Raw genomic sequence first — 22,715 nt, 5'->3', positions numbered from 1 at the left:
GATTACGGGCCTATGTTATGAGGTCCACTGTGATTTAAGAAATCTATTCTTTTTGACCACTCATTACTTAACTAGTATGATAAAATAACGATATTTATATTTTATTTTATCAAATATATATAACGATTTAAATTAATATTATATATATTTATACGCGTATTATACGTACATAGTTTTATACTTTTACTATACTTTAACTTTACCTTTACTTTACTTTTACTTTACTTTAACTTTAATAATTCATACTTTAATAATTCACTTTAATAATTCATACTTTAATAATTCACTTTAATAATTCATACTTTAATAATTCACTTTAATAATTCATACTTTAATAATTCACTTTAATAATTCATACTTTAATAATTTACTTTAATAATTCATACTTTAATAATTCACTTTAATAATTCAAAAATCTATTATAAATAGAATTCAATAGGTTTTATTATTTCATAGAAACTTGAAAATATATTTCTCTAAACTCTCTCAATCGAATTACACATATATATATTTTCTTTGTATTATTTCAAGATATTATTAGTATACATAAAATACTACGACGGAGTTATATTCAGACGATTTTAAAATAAGTTTTTAAACGGGATAGAGCGAAAGAAATTATGGGTTATAGTTATGAAGGTTATGGGTATTGATCGAGGGTATTGCTTGTGAGGTCAACCTAACGTTTATCATTTTCGTTGCGTCTACGTACTTTCCTGCAATATTGAATCACAATATTGATACGTGAGCATTCATATCTTATCTTTTATATATTAATAGTGTATCCCTGACTAGTGCTCGAGTATATATGATTATGCATGTTTGTATGCTTAGTTTCGTCGTTAAATAGTTTATGATAAATCACGAATTTGATACATATGCTACTGAGATAAGTTATATGATATGCATGTCGTTGAAAAGCTGAAGAAAAAAATTAATAACTTTTCATTTAGAAATCGTGTGGTTTCGATGAACAGATTAAAAGATATGGTCAACTGAATTATCATTAATTTTAATATTATTATTAAAACGATTATTATAACTGTTATCAGTTGATGTTATTGCTAAAATTATCTTTATTACTAAAAATTAATATTTTTATTGAAACTATCATTTTATTATTTTTATCATTATCATTATTATCAATATTATTTTATCAAATAAATATGCGTACAAAGATATTTTTACCACACGTAATGTAATTACATTAATAATACATACCACTATATTTTTATGATATTAAGTGAATTTTATAAATTTTATTACTTAAGATATATAAAAGTATATTTTATCATATATAAACGTTAATATAAATTTTTATTAATAAATGACTTTTATTATTATAAAATCTAATAAATATATTTAAATATATAAAATGACTATAGTTAAGTTATATAATAAACACGTATAAATTTTAGAAGTTATTTTGGGTTAAGTTGACTTTTGTTGACTTTTGCATATTAGTCTCGAGCATTAAGATTGTGGTACGCTATGACTTGACCAAAAATTGTTAGACAAATATTGACCAACATATAAATATATATAATTAATATAGGTTCGTAAATCCGAGGCCAACCTTGCACTTGTTAAATGACGTTATATGTATTTTTACTACGAAATACAGTATGGTGAGTTTCATTTGCTCCCTTTTATATATATTTTTGGGACTGAGAATACATGCGCTGTTTTTATAAATGTTTTACGAAATAGGCACAAGTACTAAAACTAATTCTACGTGGGTTTAAACCAGAAATATACCCTTAGCTTGGTAACATTAAACTACTTGTCTATGTACAGTAGGCGCGAATCCTAAAGATAGATCTATTGGGCCTGACAAACCCCATCCTGACTATGGGATGCTTTAGTACTTTGAGGTTATTTTAAACACACCTGATCTGGTGTACTTCAGAGGGTAAAACATGAACGTTAAGGCTTGTTACCGGGTGCCTACAACTTATAGAATACTTTTATACACTTGCGAGTGTACATATATTTATAAACAGAAATCTTGTGGTCTATTACTATTACGAAAATGATTGATTATGATAAACTAATGAACTCACCAACCTTTTGGTTGACACTTTAAAGCATGTTTATTCTCAGGTATTAAAGAAATCTTCCGCTGTGTATTAGCTCATTTTAAGGATATTACTTGGAGTCATTCATGACATACTTTGAAAGACGTTGCATTCGAGTCGTTGAGTTAATCAAGATTAATATTAAGTCAATTATAGTTGGATGTAATATGAAATGGTATGCATGCCGTCAATTTTAGATGTAAAGAAAGTTTGTCTTTTAAAAACGAATGCAATGTTTGTAAAACGTATCATATAGAGGTCAAATACCTCGCGATGTAATCAACTATTGTGAATCGTTTATAATGTATATGAACGGGTCCTTTCAGTTGGTATCAGAGCGGTGGTCTTAGCGAACCAGGTCTTGCATTAGTGTGTCTAACTGATAGTTGTTAAGATGCATCAGTGAGTCTGGACTTCGACCGTGTCTGCATGTCAAAAGTTTTGCTTATCATTTTTAGTCTGAAATCATCTACTTACCATCCTTAGGAAATTACCTGCTTATCATTCTTAAGTCTAGACGCGTTTTCCTACATTTATTGCATAATAGTGTATAGACGAATTCTTATCTTAGCATATCTGTTACTGTGAACTTTGACTGACATCTTTCAAAGATTCCTCCGTAATTTATGGGATTTTGGTATTATATATACATATGTAAATTATGTATTGAAGAATACCAAATCTAAATTCTACAATCTATTTCATACCAAAAAAAAATAAAAAAAATTCTTTCCCTGATCATACAAGATGGATCCCTCAACCAGTTCGAGTTCCTCGGATTCCGACAGCTATGCCGATATGGATTTCCACATGAGCTCCGAAAGCAGTGTGACTAAAATGGATCAACCAATTAGCCATCATCTATTCTGGATGAATTGGGGATGGGTTCGTAATCTACTTAACCATTGGAGACAAGAAGAAGGCGATCCCTTTCATCCACCACATTGCCCTCTTGGCAATGAACCTGAAGCACTTACCGGCGAACCTGTCTGAAACACCATTTTCTCTCTCATTTCCAGAGTATCTCGTCATAATTATATACTACACCAAATTCTAGATCTTATTTATCCGCTCGTCCGAACCGACAATCACCCCGGTGTAATAGAAGAAGTCAACGAGCTTCGCGCTCGGGTAGTGGCTTTGGAGAATATGGTGCAAAGGTTACAAACACCAGCAGCAGCACCAGCAGCATAACCAGTACCACCATCAACAACATCAACAGTACCATTACCACCACCAACAACAACCGCATCGCAAACCTCAACTTCACAATCTGTCCCACGAGCATCGACGTCATACGCCATGTAGATACCAAGGAATACCACAACGATTAAGTATTGATTCATAACTTCATTGGGGGAAACATTCTACGGTGATTATGTAATTTCTAAAGTTTAGAAATTATCTATCCTAGCCTTAACCATAAATCAAATGAGTTTAATTTAATATTAACTCATTAAATCAATATTACATCTGAAGAAATATACACATATATATTTCCATAAAGACTGTAATAAAATTCTTTTGTACAAAATATTAATTGTGAAATTTTTTTTAACGGGTAGGTAATACCCGAGAGATATATAAATTCACAATTAATATGTTACATTCTTCGAATCCGATTCAGCAAGTCATCCATTATACTCCCTACTTTCACAACAATATACATTCTTTTATAGAAATCAAAACAACCTTACTCATTCAAAATCTAATTACATATTTTGATTTTGAAATCTCAGAATTCGATTCAAGATATAACCGAAATCATCACTCTTAGATTCCTACATCTTTCAAAACTATACTTTGACTTCAAAACTGTCCTAGAACCTCATTTCTATTCATGGAACTCACAAAAATATTTGTATCATTCAAAATCTTAGAACATCATATGTATATTAACAATTACAATATGTGTTCAAACACTTCGAAATTCCTAAAGACATGCGAGATGATTATCCAACCACACATTACCCACTGTCATGCACCTGAAAAGCTCTCGAAACCAAAGTTATAGTTTAACACGTATCCGTGTCAGATCCTTTGATATTTATTACCAAATATAATTTTTCAATCTCTTTCCAAAATAGACAGTTTTGTCACAGCTCCAGCAAATCACCTTCATTTGTTTATACGAATAAACCCTTCATCATTGTTACCGGGGAACCTTTCATATCTCGCCACATTAGCAGTAAACTTATCAACAACTTCATTAACCTTCGACTTAAGCCTCTCCGAAAAGCCACTATACTTATTCATTAAAACCCCATCATGTACTCACCTACATCCTGTAACAATAATTGTCACACCAACTACTGGGAATTAGCAATCAGTATTTTGAATTTCGCGACAATTTACTTCAAAAGTTATACATATAACGTCTATCTCCTAGACTTACATACTTCGAATGTGAATTTTCTGAAAAACATCCCAAACTATGAACTAGTTCTTCGAAATTGGAAAAATGCTGATGAAGCAGCAAAAACTGTAAACGACTTTAACAGTCAAAAGTTTGATGATAAAGAATAGTATGGTGGTAAAGCTGAGAAAAAGAGAAGGTTTGAAACTGGAAAATGAATTGAGCAGACCATGAAGGAGGCTGTGGACAAATCACAAAGACTAAACCTGCCTTCAAAGGATCCATATGTTTTAGTGTCTACTGAAATCGTTAGCAAACACCTTACTTCTTATTCTAAACCTTCACAGATAAATCTTCTTCATCATCCATCTATGTTAAGAATTCTAAGATATTATCGTATCTTTTATTATAAATATCTTCGATATTCCTGAAGATATTTTCACAACTATTCTTATCCGAAATCTTTTATCTCTTCGCAATATCTGCGTTACAACATAAAAAGAAACTGTGTTAGTTTCTAAATTCTGAAGAAAAAAAAAATTCGAATTTAAAATAGGAATGTTTTTAAAGCAGTGTTGGGAACTGAAACATGAGTTAGTATAATATAATGGTACTTGATCAATGTGATTATATTACAGTAAGTCATGCTGAGTTTCTAATGGAACGTGATGATTCATAGAACATACCGTCATCATGTACTGTTTACACGACTCTTACATTCTACCCAATTTCCAAACATATTAAGAACATATCATCTTGATAACTCTATATTTTCGAATATTCTGGTAATTTGCCAAATCAAGATCGTGCCATTACGATTTTCTTCTTGGAACATTAACTATGTTCATCCAAAAATTCATATCTATGAATTCTGGACCATTATCCGCTTGACTTAAGGTCGGGAAGAGAAAATGAAAGCATGAAGCTCCGAAATATAATGGAGAATATAAAGCCCGGTAACAACCTCGAAATTACAAACCGTGTATATCAATGAGTATAGCAATATAAAGACACGGGAGAATAAAAAACACAATAACCCCAAGGTAATGGTAGAAGAAAATAACTTCCTCCGGTGGTAGATGAAAAAGAAGAATGACAGATATGAAAGTTAAGAGTATATCAAGAATCAATACTGGATGAAGCATATTAACGAATGCTTTAAAGTATGAATTGGGGAGAAAGACTAGAAGGTGTGAGCTGTGGAAATAAAGAAACGAAGGGGGTGGATTTATAGTAAAATATCAGACAGAGAAATCGAGACAGATTATCGCATTTAATCAAAGAAGGTCATGATTTTCTTAATCGCCGAAGAACCAAATCTTATTGCAAAGATTTTCTTTAAATCCAATGAATTTTGGAAATCAATCATAACTACGTCATCGGTTAAAATAAATATACGTTTACTCATTTCACTCTCTTGCGATAGCTTCACTTATACTCTTCGCGTAATCAAATTGTTTTATCTATATTACTCAATGATGATAAAACTCTATTTATCAACTCATATTCGTCATGAAAACATTTTTATAGTTAGCCATGACGACCTCGATCAAATTTCGGGACGAAATTTCTTTAACGGGTAGGTACTGTGACGACCCGAAAATTTCCGACCAAATTTAAACTTAACCTTTATATGTTTCCGACACGATAAGCAGAATTTGTAATGTTGAATCTCAAAAAGTTTGGAACTACATTCATGTAATCAATTATCCTTTGACCGTGTTCGACGATTCACGAACAATTATGTGTATATAGATATGTATATATAATATATAATATTAACTGAAAACATTAACAAAGTATTAGATATATGATACTTTACATGAACGTATTTGTTTCGATATATTTATTGACAGAATTAAGAGATAATATCAAATGATTGAATTATTAGATACATTATGATATGATTACGGGCCTATGTTATGAGGTCCACTGTGATTTAAGAAATCTATTCTTTTTGACCACTCATTACTTAACTAGTATGATAAAATAACGATATTTATATTTTATTTTATCAAATATATATAACGATTTAAATTAATATTATATATATTTATACGCGTATTATACGTACATAGTTTTATACTTTTACTATACTTTAACTTTACCTTTACTTTCTTTTACTTTACTTTAACTTTAATAATTCATACTTTAATAATTCACTTTAATAATTCATACTTTAATAATTCACTTTAATAATTCATACTTTAATAATTCACTTTAATAATTCATACTTTAATAATTCACTTTAATAATTCATACTTTAATAATTCACTTTAATAATTCATACTTTAATAATTCACTTTAATAATTCAAAAATCTATTATAAATAGAATTCAATAGGTTTTATTATTTCATAGAAACTTGAAAATATATTTCTCTAAACTCTCTCAATCGAATTAAACATATATATATTTTCTTTGTATTATTTCAAGATATTATTAGTATACATAAAATACTACGACGGAGTTATATTCAGACGATTTTAAAATAAGTTTTCAAACGGGATAGAGCTAAGGAAATTATGGGTTATAGCTATGAAGGTTATGGGTATTGATCGAGGGTATTGCTTGTGAGGTCAACCTAACGTCTATCATTTTCGTTGCGTCTACGTACTTTCCTGCAATATTGAATCACAATATTGATACGTGAGCATTCATATCTTATCTTTTATATATTAATAGTGTATTCCTGACTAGTGCTCGAGTATATATGATTATGCATGTTTGTATGCTTAGTTTCGTCGTTAAATAGTTTATGATAAATCACGAATTTGATACATATGCTACTGAGATAAGTTATATGATATGCATGTCGTTGAAAAGCTGAAGAAAAAAATTAATAACTTTTCATTTAGAAATCATGTGGTTTCGATGAACGGATTAAAAGATATGGTCAACTGAATTATCATTAATTTTAATATTATTATTAAAACGATTATTATAACTGTTATCAGTTGATGTTATTGCTAAAATTATCTTTATTACTAAAAATTAATATTTTTATTGAAACTATCATTTTATTATTTTTATCATTATCATTATTATCAATATTATTTTATCAAATAAATATGCGTACAAAGATATTTTTACCACACGTAATGTAATTACATTAATAATACATACCACTATATTTTTATGATATTAAGTGAATTTTATAAATTTTATTACTTAAGATATATAAAAGTATATTTTATCATATATAAACGTTAATATAAATCTTTATTAATAAATGACTTTTATTATTATAAAATCTAATAAATATATTTAAATATATAAAATGACTATAGTTAAGTTATATAATAAACACGTATAAATTTTAGAAGTCATTTTGGGTTAAGTTGACTTTTGTTGACTTTTGCATATTAGTCTCGAGCATTAGGATTGTGGTACACTATGATTTGACCAAAAATTGTTAGACAAATATTGACCAACATATAAATATATATAATTAATATAGGTTCGTAAATCCGAGGCCAACCTTGCACTTGTTAAATGACGTTATATGTATTTTTACTACGAAATACAGTATGGTGAGTTTCATTTGCTCCCTTTTATATATATTTTTGGGACTGAGAATACATGCGCTGTTTTTATAAATGTTTTACGAAATAGGCACAAGTACTAAAACTAATTCTACGTGGGTTTAAACCAGAAATATACCCTTAGCTTGGTAACATTAAACTACTTGTCTATGTACGGTAGGCGCGAATCCTAAAGATAGATCTATTGGGCCTGACAAACCCCATCCTGACTATGGGATGCTTTAGTACTTTGAGGTTATTTTAAACACACCTGATCTGGTGTACTTCAGAGGGTAAAACATGAACGTTAAGGCTTGTTACCGGGTGCCTACAACTTATAGAATACTTTTATACACTTGCGAGTGTACATATATTTATAAACAGAAATCTTGTGGTCTATTACTATTACGAAAATGATTGATTATGATAAACTAATGAACTCACCAACCTTTTGGTTGACACTTTAAAGCATGTTTATTCTCAGGTATTAAAGAAATCTTCCGCTGTGCATTAGCTCATTTTAAGGATATTACTTGGAGTCATTCATGACATACTTTGAAAGACGTTGCATTCGAGTCGTTGAGTTCATCAAGATTAATATTAAGTCAATTATAGTTGGATGTAATATGAAATGGTATGCATGCCGTCAATTTTAGATGTAAAGAAAGTTTGTCTTTTAAAAACGAATGCAATGTTTGTAAAACGTATCATATAGAGGTCAAATACCTCGCGATGTAATCAACTATTGTGAATCGTTTATAATGTATATGAACGGGTCCTTTCAAACATACCTGCAACTAGCACACCATTAGCCATCAAAAATACTCCATACAATACTATAAAAGGTCAAGGTCCAGTAGGGGGCAAAAGACAGCTAACACGGAAAGAATTTGAAGAAAGGAGGGCTAAAAAGTTATGTTTTTATTGTGATCAGAGATATGTACTAGGTCATAAATGTTATGGGAAGGTGTTTGCTCTGAAAGTTCTAACATATGAAGGAGATTGTGACCATGACAAGGGGTCACAAGAACAAGAGGTGACAGAGGAAGAAGTAGAAGATAACATGCCGGAGACAAATGAAAATGCACCCTATATCTCCTCGAATGCACCATATATCTGACCATGATTGGAGATTTATATGTTTTCTACAAAACATACTTAAGTATTAATTAAAGATTTATATGTTTTCTACAAAACATGCTCAAGTATTAATCGAGTATCAAGACTAAAAACATAAAAGACTACATTTTGAATACTTGTTTTCTTGTTAATCTAACTTGATAGGTCATATCATGTTGAGATTAGAAGATGTGATGAGTTAGAGTGAGACTCGGTAAGTGAAGAACAGATTCAGTATTAGAGAGAATCGGTAAAATTTACATTCCACAGCTTCTAGAACTCAGTTACAATACAATGGCTATCAAATTAGGACTATTTAGGTTCCTTATATAGCCCTATTCTAAGGAACCTTCATTTAAGCATGTTTCACATTAACACTATACAACTTCGGGGTCCTAACAATCTCCCCATTAGTGTTAAATGTGAAATTTACAATATAATCCTATTAAGATATCTAAAGGAACTTTGTTCCTCTGAAGTGAACTTTGGATTTGAATCCTTTGAGATTCTCATATCTTCTTATGTTCACTCTTGTTTTGAGACGACTCTTCAATCTCGTGAGAATGTATTTAACAATATCATTATCTTCTGATGAATAGCATTCATTGATCAGTCTCCATCTCAAGTATTTAAAAGCATACATCAACGTTTCGTCTGAATATCTTCTGAAATCTGAAACTCCGATGAAGACCTTTTTGTGGTGAGAATTGACAAACACAAACCTATATGGACAGTCACTTACTTCAAGTAAGAACATATATCTTAGCTCTTTAATCACTTGATTTGGCGGTTGATTCTGAGCTTTTTGTGTCCAGATTCCAACCCCATCTGAAAGTCATGAACAGACATTCATCTCATTGAGTCAAGAATAAATCTGTAGACCGCCTTCATTGCAGTAGCATGATAAATTGTCATAGATTCATTCAAGTCTATCAAGTAATTATAGATGTAGATAATGTCGTCCATATTTAAGCTATCAAAATCCGCTTCTGAGAACTGATAGTCCTCGTCATCTATTCTTGTCACATGTAACAATGGCATCTTCACTCCATCCTTGTTAATCATTAAAATCTTATTTATGCTTTTGATTTCTGAATTCCGCTGTTCTTGAAGTTTTTCTTCATTCTTCAATTTAAATTTGTTGTTAACACTCAGATAAGCTTTGAGATATTCCGGTTTCTTATGATATTTCCATGCACCCAGAACACTCATTGATGTGGAAAGGACAAGATCAGAATCACCATAAATATTGTAAGCTTGTTGTTCTATGAATGGTAATCTAAGAATCAATTTCTCTTCATCCTCATCAAGTTTATAATCAACATCACGCTTAAGAACAATCTCTGCAGTTTGAAATGGAACATTAAGATCAGGAGGAGTTGTAGTATCTTCTTTGCCATTTGAAAAAATCTCCTTCTCAAAGTGTATCCCAAATTCATCGGTTGGAGATGTCATGTTGACAAATTGATGTTCATTAAATTCATTAGCGATGCTAGACCCCCTCAAAATATTTTCAATATTATCAAAATTTCTATTGTCTTCTGGAGCTGACTTGTCCTCTGTTTGTTCAGCTGAATCCATAATCATTAACGTCACTGAGCCACCCTCTCTCTGAGCTTCCGATTCATCTAGAAAATTTTCACATTGAATCTCCTTAATTTCATCACTTTCAGAATCAGATATTTCAACTACATCGTGATCCCAATGTTGACTAGACGAACCAGCTTCTTAAATTAATCGTTGAAAACCACTGGACCCATAACCATGTCTATTCTCCCCCTCATGACAATTATTGGGATCGAAATCGTCATGGTCAGGCATATGAATTGGTCCAGGTGACTTACATGGAGATAAAGGATAAACTACTCTTGCTTGCTCAAGATAAATCATCATAGTATTGCGAAATTCATCAAGATCAGTACGTCTAGCAAATTCAGCAAGATATAGCTCCTCCACCTCATTGTCAGAGAGATATTTGAATCCATATCTGTTTGAAATACGAGAAGGTGACCCAGTTGGTGAAACAACAGTGTAACCATGAACAACATTAGCATCAGCAACAACTGTTGAAGATGATGTCAGTAAAATTGTTTGATTTGCCATGAGGGCAGGTAAGGATAAACGTGTGGTATTATTCTTATATGTAGGGTTATACGTACTACTAGTTAGATTCGTGATATCCCCTTCTGATGGAGGTTGGGCAACAACCGGAGTTTTCGCCGGCGAAGATTCTTTCGAATCACCCTCCTCCATGATATCCCCTTCTGATGGAGGTTGGGCAATAACCGGAGTTGTCGCCGGCGAAGATTCTTTCGAATCACCTGCTCTCAGGTGTTGTGGAAAGGGTTGGTTCAATCCAAGGTGAACTAGGTTCCCTGATCCTCATGGGTTGAGTTTGGTGAACTACCCTAGAGCGTTTGAGGTTTATCCTGAGTGGAGGATTGGCTGGCCCGGGTGGTTGAACTATAGGTTCTTCTACAACCTCTGGGGCTAGAACCGCAGCTGGTTCAACTTGTTCTTATTGTACCGGGTTCAGAAGAGGTATTCCTACTACCTCAAAGTAAGAACGCATTCTAGCGTCTTGGGGTTGAGCTAGCCTCACTAACCAATCTGGGATTCGTTCAGTGAATCTATTGTCGGAAATCACTGGAGTATTCATCTTTAACTCCCCAAATCTCTTCATCTATAATCCATGTGTACCTGGCACAAAAATATTTGCATCTCTGCAAGCATTAATAGCATCATGGATAAAGATACAGAAAAACCTTTCACAAGGGATGTAGAAGGCCCTTGGTTTATCCACTTGTGCTTGAACCAAATCCCACAAGAGTTCTGCATTATCCGGAGTTTCCACCCTTGTGAATGAGTAGAACAGCTTGAGCATTGGCACCATTAAACTGTCAGATCCACTCCTTCTCATCAGTAAGCATCTGTTGATGATCGAGAAGATCACATACCACCGAGAGTGCAAGTACTTCTTTTTAAACTTAGCCGGTGGAACATTGGTAGCTCCACTATAACCAAGCTGGAAGATTGAGCTCATCATTTGCTGAGTAGCTGGAAGAGCAGGAGAATTCTGTACAAGAGGAAGCTGAAAGATCCTTCTAAAGTCAGCTTTGGTGATACTCCTGAATCCCTGTACCCCTCTCAGCTCGAATTCAAATCTAGCTGGTTTTCCCTGTGGAATAGCAGATGTAGGTTGTGTAGCCTCCACAAACCTGATTGTTCTATTAAGAAGCTCCAAGTCTGTGACTGACACACTAACTGTTGAGCTTAGAGCAGGCCATAAAGTATGCCTCTCTAGAATAGTAGTCCAGTAATTGCAACGGATATTGGTTTCAGAATTGATGAAGTGATTGTTCGCCATTTAGCTGTATAAATAAGAAATATAAGACCATAAGATGTTATCAATAAGCACATATTTCTATTCTTATTTCCTTTTGAAGTTCTTTGTATTTTCCAGATTTTATAATTTTTATGATTTTTCTAAGTTATAAAAATCATTTATTCCAAACATGTACCAATATTTGACAAACATGATATTCATACGATATTCATCATAATACACCCTATCATGTACAATCAAATATATACCATAAGGAATCAGAACAACATTTAGTCAATTATTCAAAACAGTCCAAGCAGATTAGGTATTCATGAAAACTTTAGATTCGGTAACCAAATAAGCTTGAGTTTTCAATTCATAGACTTAGAATAAACATGTTAAGTGTTTCAAGTCAAAAATCAAATTATTTCAAAGTACCAAATAGCAGACTCGGTATCAAGCCAAAATTCAGTTTCGGTAACTTCAAAATTCACAGATAGTCATTCAAACATGGATATTCAGTCTCATATCATGCAAAATCATAAACATAATCAACTAACATCTCAATCATAGGAAAACATGTTAGTCGATTGAACAGACTCGGTACTGTAGCAAGAACACATTCGGTATGTACAGAATCCTTCAAACAATCAATTAAACATGTAATCAGACTCGGTCAATTGATAGATCAATCAATTTAACTCAGATTAGACAAGATTTCATGTTAATTATCCTAATCAGTTGAGTTTAATCTAAGATTAAAGACATTTGACTCAGATTCTGTATAATCAACACTTTTCAAAAATTGAGTGTCATAATCCTGTTGTTTGTGATCTTTTCTGGTTTATAAACATTTAATTATCTCAGATCTACAAGATATTCATCTTAAACTTTGATTAAAATGAAGAAATACCAAAGATTTGAAGATAAAGAAGGACGGACTCGGTAGATTAGGCAGATTCGGTATGTTTAATCAGACTCGATATGTAATTTAGAACAGTGAGAGAGAAAGTTTGACTTTGACGCTCCTTTTAAAGATACCGAAGATGTTCAATTAATGGGCATTACCAAATGGTCCTATTATACTGAATGCAGTCCATTTTCAAATTTTAATCAATTTGTCTTCAAATTTTGACAAATCTTTAACAAGATTTTTCAAGTTTATCATATGTTTAATGAAAAACATTTCTGAGACACTTTTGAAAGTTTTAGAACTTACCGAATCTGCACTGTTGGTTGTTAGATTCGATATAATGCTAAAAATAGCATTTATTCAGTGATAACAATTCTTTTTGGATTTTATCTTTTCCAATTTTTAAGAGTTTTCTAAAAAAATAAGATTTGTACTTTAGAAAAGTTTGAAACTTGTACAAAGTACAAATCTTTAATGATACCAATTGAAGATTCGGGTTGCATACTGAGATGTATATAAGTCAAAGTGAATATTTTCAAATTAAAACATGATTTTTTTATGAATTCACTTTTGAAAATCAATTTTCTTTTAATTTTCTCCCTTTCCCCCCCTTAAAATGTGATATACAGTAAAGTTTATCACCATTTTGACCTTCCACAAGAAAATTTAATAACTCCCCCTTGAAATATGATATCAAGCAGTTACCTCCCCATTTCGTAACCATTGAAAAATAAATCCAGGAAGTTATCAGAAATCTAAAGGCTCCCCCTTGAAAGATAATATCTAAAGCATAAGGTATCCATTGCTCCCCTTAGAAAAGTATTACTCCCCCTAAACACATGATTTCAGGTATAAGGCCCAATATAGCTAAGGAAAGTTAAACACTATACTCTACCATGCCAATTTCTTTTATCAAGAACTTTAGCCTAAGTTCATCTAAGGGTTTAGTGAACATGTCAGCTAATGCACTTTGGTAGGCACAATGTATAACTCTACATCTCCCTTTTTAACATGGTTCTTAATGAAATGATAACGAATATCTATGTGTTTAGTCTTAGAATGTTGAACCGAGTTACTAGTTATGGCAATTGCACTCTGTGAATCACAGTATATTGGGGTCTTAGTTATCTTAAAGCCATAATCTAGGAGTTGAGTTTGCATCCACAAAACTTGTGAACAACAATGAGCTGCAGCAATATATTCAGACTCAGCAGTTGATAGAGAAACACAGTTTTGTTTCTTAGATGACCAACCAACTAACCTATTCCCCAACATCTGAATTGATCCAGATGTGCTTTTTCTATCAACATGGCAACCGCCATGATCCGCATCAGTATAAGCAGTGATGTAACGACCCGGCTTTTCCGACTTGCTTTTGTGCTTTGTGCTTTCATGAAACTGCGTATATGTGCGTACTTAGATAGCTTATGCTCTGGAATCTTACCACACATGGATTACTTTCATTTATATGTTAAAACATGTCTTTGGGTACGTAGGTTACTTAACTTGATCACCGGATGCCTTTATCACCGTTAGTGTCACTTGACGTTTCGAATAAATTGTGTACTGCGTACACGTTTAACTTTTGTCGTAATCGGAATATTATGACTATGAAATATTAATTATTATTTCATAATAATAATTACTTGGGTTTATGGATTCTTAATTATGCGTAGTAATTTACTTATGCTTACTAGTTAGTCTTGTTGGACTTTCTACCTTGTTGGACTTAAACCCACCCTACTCTAGCTAGTAGCCCATTTATTTAGCCCACTTATTAATTACTAGTGACCTAATAATAAGTAAGACAAATGCCCATTTATTAGAGGGAACATGCTAGCATTTTTGTCAAGTATTATCCTTAATGTTGCATGGGATCCTAACATAAGCACCAACTTTAGACAACCATTAACCAAAAAGTAAAAGTTGGTCTCCCTTGTCCCCCCCTCTAATCCCACGGTTTTGACACCACCACCACCTCCTCACCATCTATAAATACAAGCCCTATTCCATCCATTTTACACTTGCTTTCATTTCTAATTCACACACACTCGCTCTCTAATTCTCTCTAGTTCTTTCTCTCTCTCTAAAAATGTAAGTATTTTGAACTTTTCTTCTTCTTCTCCTTCTCATCATCACGTAACCATCATCATCATCAAAGGGTCTTGCTTTTTAGCTTTGATCTTGATTACATCTTGTAGATTCAAACTTAGATTTGAATCCTTCAAGAACATGGAAGATTCAATCTTTCTAGCATTGAATCTTCACCCACTTTGTAAATCTATATCTTTTAACTTTAAATCTTGTTATTTTGTTATAAAGATTCAAACTTGTGTTTGTAATCTTCATGTAACTTAAAGATCCAAGCTTTATACTTCAAGATCTTCAAGAACAATCAAGATGCAAGCTTTCTAGCTTGGATCTTCATATCTTTTGTTGGATCTAAGTTTCTAACTTATGATCTCATTATTTTGATATAAAGATCAAAACTTGTGTTTATGGTCTTCATATAACTTAAAGATCTAAGCTTTATGCTTCAAGATCTTCAAGAACATTAAAGGTTCAAGCTTTCTAGCTTTGTGACCTTAAAACTTGTGTGAAAGGGATCCAAGCTCTCTAGCTTAGGGTTCCATCACCTCATTTGACTTAGATTATGTTCATACTTGTTTGATTGATGTAAAGTTTGTAGCTTTAGTTGTAAATGTAACTTGTAATTGTGTTAAGACTAAGGATATGATGTAACCTTGGTTCATCATCCATCTAAGACTCTTAAATGAGTTGTGTTCTTACTTGGTCTTAACATATTATGTGTTGATGGTAGAATCTTAGTCAAGGTGATGCTAACCCATCAACGAGTTGTACACTTGAAGCTACAAGCATCAAGGATGAGAACCGTGATGAGCATCAAGTACTAAGAACCCCACCGGAGCACCTTACCTACTGTTTTTCGTATCTGATCAGACCACCTGGGCTACTAGAAAGATGATTTTCAGTTAGTTCGGTTTGAGTAGATGATTTTCTGTTTAGACCTCGTCTTAATCCGAGTTACGGTTTAGGATTTATGGCCCTCCGAAAGTCACTACGCCTTTGTAACGTTGTGCTAAAATTTCTGACCTACTCGCACTTAAACCGTCGCCACGGTCAAATGATGACGAGTTAGGTTCTGAAAATTGGTCAGAGGTTAGGGGACTCATATATGGAGCCATAGCCACTGATTACACATCTTTTCGATTTACGTAGAGGTCGTAACAGCTGACCGAAGTCTGCCTATTGTTTCGATCTCTATTCTTGTCAAACTTACTTAGCTTTTATGATGATGAATGATGATGATGATGACACTTAAACTTATTTTATGCACTATTAGAACTTATAAAGACAACCTACTGACCCAGTAACCTTTGATTTAGGTTGACGACCTTTCGGACCGACTTACTACTTGCACACTTTCGTATCGACTTGTATTGCTTATTCACTGTGAGTTATAGCATCCCTTTTTACTTATACTATTTTTGGGACTGAGAATACATGCGCTTTTTATGTTTTACTTACTTGACACGAGTACTTAAACTTTACATATGTGTGGGTTATACAACGGCATAAAGATTCCCATTAGCACGATAACGTTTAACTATTGGTTTTTGAACCGTTAGACGCGAATATTAGATATGGATCCATAGGGTTTGACATCCCCACTTGGGCTAGTCATGCTAGCATTTAACGGGTGTTTAATACTTCGAGGACATACGCACTCGCCAGGTGTACTTTTAGGGGGTGATATTTATATTTACGTTAAGTCTAGTTACCATGTGCCTACGGTTATACATATACTTTTCATACTGTTTTGAAACATTGAAATCTCGTGGTCAATCTTATATTACTGTTACAATTTAAACTATAGCTCACCAACATTATTGTTGACGTTTTTAAGCATGTTTTCTCAGGTGCTTAGAGGTTTGTTGCTTCCGCTGTTAGACTTGCTGTCTTAGTGTTTAGACTTGCTGTTAAGGACCTGCTGTGTTAGATTTCCGCTGAATTACTTAGAGATGTCTCAATCATGAAACTTTTAATTTACATTCACAACTTATGTTATTTGAATAATGGCTTTGTAATGACCTCTGTGTCACGTTATCTTTTGTAAAACGCTATGTTTTTATGAATGCAAACTGGTTTTCAAACAGCATGTAGTACTTGACCGTGTAAATATCCTGTTGTTGACGAATCGTACACGATGGTTTTGTAAGGGGCGTCACATTTGGTATCAGAGCATTGGTTATAGGGAATTAGGTTGCATTAGTGAGTCTAGACTAGGCTGAGTAGGATTCACTAATATGACTAATCTACAACTTGCTTGTTTACTAGTTTCTGCAGACTGCTACATGCTATTGTTAGATCTTACTGCATGCTACTACTTATTACTACTGCATGATACTGCTTACTTTTACTGCTATGTGAACTTGTTGTATGATATTGCTTATTCTCCTGCATGCTACTATCTGCTTTCGATTGCATGTTACTTCTGTTTAGTACTGTTAATATTGTCATGCTATATACTGCTGTAGACGATCTAGGTTACTGTAGTGACTGATTACGTGCTTGCTTCATGCCTGCTATTCGCTGTACCGACTTGGAAAACTTACCTTTCCTAGTTCAGATGTTTTTTTGAACCCTTTTCCCACACGTCTAACCCTAAGGATTGGTATTGTAATACACCTGTTACTATCGTTCCACCGTTCTGGAGATCGAAACGATTCTTCACGCAATCTAGGAGGAGTACCCCTCAGATTACACGCCCACTAAAGCTGATCCTCGGAGGAGGTGATATTGGAGGATTTTTCGGAGTAACCGCACCCCGAGCTCACTCTAAATAGCCACGTACGACGTGTGAACATTCGAAGGTTGTTCAGTTCCCGCAAGATGGCTCATATCTCGTACGCTTTCATGACCGTCACTTATCTCCTTCGTTCTTCACCACTACTAGACGATCTAACGACACTTCTGGATTTAGGACCCTAACACTCTTAGGCATTGGGGAAGTCGGGAGGACATCTCCTTTCACAAGGTCAGAGTGCCTTCTACTGATACTCAGCCATACCCAAAGACTTTGGAGTCACCTCAAGACATATCGTATTACTACTTGCTATACGTACAACTCGACGCGAGACCCAGATTGAATTTCTAGAAAGGAACCTAATGACGTTACCTGAACCCGAACATTTTGAAGAAATTTCGGGACATTTAGGCATTGGTGCATGACCTACGGAACCTACGCACCCACAACGAGAAACCGTGAGATTAATTATGTAGATTTTGTTTTGATATAGCATAGATAAAGCACCGTTGGATGAAATTGAGTAGAACTGGAAGTGATCACGTTACATTGACCATATGGAGTGATATTGGAATGAACGTACGATTTAGTACAATATAATGACGCCAGGCCAGCGTAATTATATTGAAGTGAATCATGCAGAAGTCCCAATGTTACTATATAAGGAATATGAAGTGATTCAGAGAAAATCTTGGTAGGAACCACTTGAGTATACGCATTAAGGTCTATTAGAGGTAGGGAAAGAATAACCACGTAGCCCAGATACTGTACAAGAAGGGCCTTAATTGCAGAAATGATAACCCAAAAATTTGTTATGGATATAGACACTCTGGACACTTAAAGACAAAGTTCTTAAATAGGAAAAACTTTGGACTCACTTGCGGTAGAGCGATCGTTATGGAAACTCGCATGGATCATGATTATAGTTAGGGGATGATTCGTCACAACGTTTTATTGTCTCGAGGTGGTTTAATACCAGAGCGATAGAAACCTTATATCTAAGAACCTTAGTGTTATGACTGATAAGCCATTAACAACCATGAGCGTTAAGTATTCTATAGGATAAGCTAATGGTAAGCTGACAGAGATAGAGGAGTAATTTAAGGTAGTACCTTAAAATTAACAGGTGGGTCATTTGGAGATGACCTCATGCCAACAAAACTTGGAAGTTTTATAGTAGTAGTTGGAAGTGATTAGTTACCTGCGCACAAGCAGATGTTATTTGAGAAGATTGATAAAAATTTTCACGGCAGTATAATAAGATTTGGTTGGAATGAACCTTAAGATTAACCTAATACTCATCAAGTTAGGAAGCTTGATGTAAAAGTTGGAATAAACTTTAGGGTTAACCTAATACTCATCGAGTTAGGAAGCTTTGATGAAATAGTTAGAATGGACTGGCTTTCAAGGATGAAAGCGAAAGTTATTTATAGTAAGAAGATTATTCATATACCTCGCGAGAATGGTGAGCCAAAATCCATCTGGATTACTTCAACAACCCGAGATCCCACAATGGAAATGGGAAGGGATGACGATGGATTTCATCCCGAAGCAACCAAAAACAATAGGCAGTTATGACACTATCGGGATTATCATTAACCGCCTCACCAAATCTGCTCACTTTCTAGCCATGAAAGGAAACCAATGTAATGGACAAACTTCGATACATAAAGGAAATTGTACCCCGTCACTTCATCGATTCAAATTCTATATTTAGGACTACCCAAGAATCTTATTTGATACTCATTCTTAGGTAACTCTAAATCCTAACTTATTCCGAGAGATTCCTTGTTCGGTGATAATCACACCATCATCCTTCTTACTTTGGTATTAGTTATACCAGTTCAAAATTTTCCGAATCAATGGGAGGTTAATTCTCATCCTCATACTCTCCCTTCGTATCTCACTTATAAGTAACAACTTCACACTTAAGCATTTTTGGTCAAAGGACTTATGCCCTACTAATAGTCATCAACCACATTTACATGCAATAGTTTTCATTACCTCAAAAATCACCCGAAATTTTCAAAAATCTTTTACTCATGAAGCTTTTTCCAACTTGTAGCCTCCGAAATATGAAAATTTTGTTGCCGAAATTTTACACACACTATTTTACTGTGTCATCCTCTCAAAGTTTTATAAAAATAAATTTATTGTCATTCGTACAAATTTTAGAAACCGTATATGTTAAAGTAAATAATTACTTATTTTTACGAGTACACATGAAATTTTACTTTCACTTTTACAAATCCATTCCTTTATTAGAAATTGTACATAACCCTAGTTACTAAGAACTTCGTTTATTTTCTTACATTGTCACCTTAAATGATTTCTATAAAATTTTCGTTGCTTACTATATAAAATTTTTCGTTGCTTATTCGTATCCAAGTCATCATGAAGACCTTACAACCGTTGAAACCGAGAGATTCATGTGTGTATGTATGTGATGAAGGCACTTACTACCACGTCATGCAGACCTTCGGGCATCCACTAACACTTAAACCATTCAAAGTTATTACGCTACCCCAGGGATCTCATTTGCCACACCTGTTGGAGCGATGCTCTTTTTTACATAACTCTAAGTCCTGACCTATTCCAAGGGTTTCTCATCTAGTGATATTAACACCAATAGTATTCCGACTTTAATATTGGCCATAACCTGTTTGGCATTTCGCAAAGTCAAGAAGCGATTAACTTCTCATCCTCATGCACTATCCTTCATACCTCACTTTTAGCAACGCATTCGCACGTGAACATTTTTGGCCCAAGGACTTATGTCATGATAATTTTCAAAACTACCTTTAATTCATTAGTTTTCATTACTTAGTAACATGTCAACCGTTGATACAAATATTTTTCACTCGATCTTTTTCAAATCGTAACCTCTGAAATACGAAAAACTATGTTTACCAAAATTTTTACACGTTGTTTATTGTGGGGTCCTCACGAGATTTATGGGCAAATGAAAGTACTAAAAACTTTCCTGTCACTTATGCGATTTATAAAATCATATATGTATAAATTTACCCTTACTTATTTTGGTTAGTACATACCAAGTTATATCTCCAAATTATTTAAAAATCGCTCCTTTATTGAGTCATTTAACTTAAGTCAAATAGTTTTGTGCAAAATGGTACACGTTATACATACTTCTAAATTTACTAGGAACTTCTTTCCGTTCATGTTGTCACATCAAACGTTAAAGGGTTTTTCAAAACTTCCTCAGTTGATTTTATTAAAGGTTTTCGTATTAGACTACACCATATAGGGATCACACTTCTTCTCGCCACTCCGTTAGGGATGAAGCTTACTATTAAAATCTTTGTTAAAAACGCTTGAGCCACTTTGGGTGGCAGATTTATAAAATTTGTTAGAAAGTCTTTGCGCTCGTAAAATGTTCCTTTTAAGGTTAGACATGTCAAAAACGCGGGCCGATGAATCAGTAGGTTGAGGTACAAGGAATCGTTTTTGAGATTCTTTTCACTTAGAGTAAACCGTTCTTTATGACCAAGGGTTCACATATCTTCTCATCCACGCATCCCCTTAAGTATAAGGATAAATTCAGAACAAACCGCTCGAAGAGTTCACCCTGGTTCAAAGATCACACATTTCGTGCGAATTTCTTTCGGAAATGAAATGTGGAATACTTTAGGAATCTAGGAATCTTGTTATCCTCTTGGAAGGGACTGCTTAAAACGTCTATAACACAGATACACATTCCTTCCTTCGTTGGTTACAACTATAAGTTGTTCTAGTTAATGATAACCCTAACTTCAACATGTAACTGAATGGATAAAGTTACATTATGGAACTGTACTTTCTTTCCATCCAAGGATAAGTTCACCTGTAGTATGGTAAACTGGGCAATATCCTTCATTGTTCGTTCAGGCCATCCTGAAGGCACTATAAATAATTATGGCTTGCATTGCATATAAGTCTGATTAGTCACTTCCGGCTAAAATTTCAATTCATTTATTCAAAAGAAACGTTTCTTAAATATCGGGTTCTTTATGCCTATGGTCTCCTTCCGAAATTAAGGGATTAGTACAAAATCCGTGGCTAACACTATCCAGACATCTAATCGCATGGTTATGATCACCATGTTTTCCATTCTACCTGTCAGCTTGTATTGCGACATAAGCGCTCAATGTTTTAGATGAGTTTAGAAACATTCATGATGTATTTCATGCATCCGACTTACTGAAGATGCCTGTAGGGCTAAAAACATCATCTTTCCTTTTGTAGATATATATTCGGATGACATATTCGTATTAGCAAGAAACAAAATCAATTTGTTGATCTCTTAGGATAAGAGACTTAATTAATGTCATATACATATTCTTACTTTTATACGCCCAAGTACCTTTCAAGGCAAATAACTCACTTCAGAGCCCACGAGTCTCACGGAACCTTGATACGCTACTTCTTATTTAGATACGGTACCATTTTTAGTCACTCCTCAAATTTCGGGACGAAATTTCCATTAACAGGTGGGTAATGTAACGACCTGGCTTTTTCGACTTGCCTTTGTGCTTTGTGCTTTCACGAAACTGCGTATATGTGCGTACCGAGC

This window comes from Rutidosis leptorrhynchoides, chromosome 9 (assembly GCF_046630445.1).
Source record: "Rutidosis leptorrhynchoides isolate AG116_Rl617_1_P2 chromosome 9, CSIRO_AGI_Rlap_v1, whole genome shotgun sequence".
NCBI lineage: Eukaryota > Viridiplantae > Streptophyta > Magnoliopsida > Asterales > Asteraceae > Rutidosis > Rutidosis leptorrhynchoides.
The sequence above is the reverse complement of the archived record's forward strand: the minus strand, read 5'-3'. Positions refer to the sequence as shown.